This window comes from Nerophis lumbriciformis, linkage group LG10 (assembly GCF_033978685.3).
Source record: "Nerophis lumbriciformis linkage group LG10, RoL_Nlum_v2.1, whole genome shotgun sequence".
Lineage (NCBI taxonomy): Eukaryota > Metazoa > Chordata > Actinopteri > Syngnathiformes > Syngnathidae > Nerophis > Nerophis lumbriciformis.
Window position 1 is genome coordinate 46,950,692 of NC_084557.2, and position 3,895 is coordinate 46,954,586.

At 36.1% G+C, this 3,895-nt stretch overlaps 1 protein-coding gene across 1 annotated transcript in view; it reads right to left on the minus strand.

The window, feature by feature from the left end:
- The window catches only part of eps8l2 (EPS8 signaling adaptor L2), a 142,279-nt gene extending 139,492 nt beyond the window's left edge, over window positions 1–2,787 (minus strand). Inside the window, exons 1-2 of the mRNA XM_061969527.2 lie at window positions 2,711–2,787; window positions 2,390–2,549 (exon numbers count right to left, since the gene is read on the minus strand). The gene's annotated coding sequence lies outside the window, so the exon portion shown is untranslated. The remainder of the gene's footprint in view (window positions 1–2,389; window positions 2,550–2,710) is intronic.
- Window positions 2,788–3,895: the final 1,108 nt, after the last annotated feature.

The window sequence follows — 3,895 nt, forward strand, 5'->3', positions numbered from 1 at the left end:
ATCAACCATGGATGACAAAAGGATTAAAAAATGCTTGTAAGAAGAAGAATACACTATATAGGAAATTTATAGCACAAAGAACTACAGAGGCAGAAATTAAGTACAAAAAGTATAAAAACAAGTTAACATACATACTACGATTATGTAGAAAAGAATATTACAGTGAATTATTGGACAGGAACAAAACTAATATGAGAGCAACATGGGGCATCCTCAATAGCATTATTAAAAATGGCACTAAGAGGGACTACCCTCAATACTTCTTAGACGGAAATAAAAAAAATGAAGTAGTTGAAAGCTTCAATAATTATTTTGTAAATATTGGACCAAAATTGGAAGAAAGGATTCCAGACCCAGTTTCAATTGAGGACTATAATGATACCATAGAGCGAAATCCCAACTCCATGTTCCTCAGTAATATGACACAGCAGGAAATAGTTACAATCGTGAAAAAATGTAAATCCAAGACTTCAACTGATTGTAACGGAATTGATATGGAAACGATAAAAAAGGTTATTGAAGAGATCTCAGGACCATTAATGTATATTAGTAACCTATCATTTCAAACAGGTACATTTCCAAACAAAATGAAAATAGCTGAAGTTGCACCAATTTACAAGACTGGCGACAAACATCAATTTACAAATTATAGACCTGTTTCCTTACTTCCACAATTTTCTAAAATCATTGAAAAACTGTTCAATAACAGATTAGAGAGTTTCATAAATAAAAATAGAATACTCGAAGAAAATCAATATGGATACAGAGCTAATGTTTCAACTTCGATGGCTTTAATTGAAATTACAGAAGAAATTACAAATGCTATAGATAATAAAAAATGTGCGGCAGCAGTTTTTATGGATCTAACTAAAGCATTTGACACAATCACAATATTTTAATCAAAAAACTAGAACGATATGGCATCAGAGGGTTAGTCTTAAACTGGATAAGAAGTTATCTAATGAACAGGAAACAATACGTGAAGCTAGGCGAACACACCTCTACAACGCTAAATATATCCTGTGGTGTACCTCAGGGATCAATACTAGGACCTGAATTATTCAATCTATATATAAATGACATTTGTAAAGTTACAAAAGATTTAAATTTAGTATTATTTGCGGATGATACAACAGTGTTTTGTTCAGGAGAGAACACACAGAAGATACTACAAATAACAGAAGAAATGAACAAATTAAAAAGATGGTTTGACAAAAACAGACTATCGTTGAATCTCAGTAAAACTAAAATAATGCTATTTGGTAACAGTAGAAGAGAAAGTCAAACACAAATACAAATAGACGGAATAGAAATTGAAAGAGTAAATGAAACCAAATTTCTTGGTATAATGATTGATGATAAATTGAACTGGAAATCTCACGTAAAAAATATACAACATAAAGTAGCAAGAAACACGTCAATAATGAATAAAGCAAAACATGTCCTAGACAAAAAATCACTTCATATTCTCTACTGCTCACTAGTGTTACCAAATCTGAGTTACTGTGTAGAAATATGGGGAAATAACTACCAAAGTACACTTCATTCATTAACGGTGTTACAAAAAAGATCAGTGATAATAATACATCATGTTGGATATAGAGAACATACAAATCCTTTATTTATTGAATCAAAGATACTGAAATTCTACGACATAGTGAATTTGCAAACAGCTAAAATTATACACAAAGCAAACTATAACCTGCTACCCAAGAATATACAACAATTCTTCTCAACTAAAGAGGAGAAATATAATCTTAGAGAGAAATGTAATTTAAAACATTTGTATGCACGTACAACACTTAAGACCTTCAGTATATCAGTATGTGGAATTAAATGATGGAATGGATTAAGCAAAGCAATCAAACAATGTACTAATATGATCCACTTCAAGAAACTCTTCAAACTTAAAGTGTTTACAAAGTACAAAAAAGAAGAACCATGATAAACATTCTGTATTTATTTAACTCATCCATTCTTTCATTCTTTCACACACAAACTAATCTTACTTATCTCAACATATGAAATGTAACTTCACCAATTATTATTTATTTACTTATTTTTATTGTGATTACTTATGGAGTATATTGTGAATAAACTGAGTACAGGAAGTGAACAAAAGTTTTAGCAACTGTTATGTAAAAGAAAAGGGGTAGGATTAAATAAGCTCTGCTTCTTCCTACTCCTTTTCGAACATGTTGAATAGAGAAACTGGAGATTGTGATGTATCATGTTGTATGATTGCATGTTCGAAATAAACTCAAACTCTTTTCTATTGGATCATATTAGAATAGTTCATGCGTGCGATTCAATCAGTTGAACATTTTTTTTTTTTTAATGACAATATCAGAACTAAGTCTCAAGAAAAGGTACAAAGTAAGAAACTTACTCTGGTGTTTTCCGCACAGGATGCTCAAGGTGACCAACATGAAGTTTAACCTGCCGTCGGTCAGCAGAGACGTTGGAAGCGTACCAGTTTGTGTCAAAGCGTTTAATCCTAAGCCTTCGAGCGTTCCTGCTGTGCTGCACAAACACAAAGTTGTCGGTTCCTGCAAGGAGGTGGGAGTGTGGGAGCAGGTGAGTCACAGGTGCCTCTCAGGTAACTCAATATGTGAGGGGAGGAGCTCCATGCACACTTTACAGAGGGTTAGGGTGGTTACAGGTTTCATGGTAAGTTGGAATGGCACCTTTTTGATGCAGACGTACTTACCTGCACGATTCAGTGCATATAGAAACATTGTGAGCTTCGTAGTGACATCCCTGCAAAGCAATGCAACATCACTCTGTAGTCTCTTTGTACAACATGGAATGGTCATTCCGTGTACTCGTGCATTGTGTGCATACCAGCAGTAGGGGGGGAGGATTTGATGGAAGTCTGTCTAAACAAAAGCCTGACCTGTGTACTTGGCGAGTGCACTCCCGATATGGGATTTTGTTTTGATGACTGTTGCTATGGAAACGTTACCATGAGGGTTTGATCATTAACTGAAGCTGTCAGCCCTGAGCAATCACATGCTTGAAGAATGTTAGGTGGTGGAAAATGCCATCATAAATACCTCAATCAATCAATCAATCAATGTTTATTTATATAGTCCTAAATCACAAGTGTCTCAAAGGGCTGCACAAGCCACAAGGACATCCTCGGTACAGAGCCCACATAAGGGCAAGGGAAAACTCACCCCTGTGGGACGTCGATGTGAATGACTATGAGGAACCTTGGAGAAGACCGCATATGTGGGTAACCCCCCCCCTCTTGGGGAGACCGAATGCAATGGATGTCGAGTTGGTCTGACATAATATTGTGAGAGTCCAGTCCATAGTGGATCCAACATAATAGTAAGAGTCCAGTCCATAGTGGGGCCAGCAGGACACCATCCCGAGCGGAGACTGGTCAGCACTTTAAGTTCATATGTGAGTCAAGGCAGGTGGCCAAATACTTCTGGCAATATAGCAGAGGTGTGGACTCGAGTCACATGACTTGGACTCGAGTCAGACTCGAGTCATGAATTTGATGACTTTAGACTCGACTTGACAAAATGTAAAAAGACTTGCAACTCGACTTAGACTTTAACATCAATGACTTGTGACTTCACTTGGACTTGAGCCTTTTGAATTGACATGACTTGACATGACTTGCTACTTTCCACAAAACCCAAAGATGAAAAAGTTATTCGGGAGCGCTCCGTATTTTTCATTGTGTACTTGTCTATCAGCGTTGCGTGTGTCAGCTGGTGTGGTCTCAGTACAACAGCCAATCAAATTAGATCTACTTTGTTTTCATCACACAGCATTCATCCAATCAAATTGCAGGACAACCAACGAAGAAGACATGTCCAAACCACACGCCAGTGAACAAAAAATGATACCTAAAATAATTTTGTTTGGGTATAAAAAT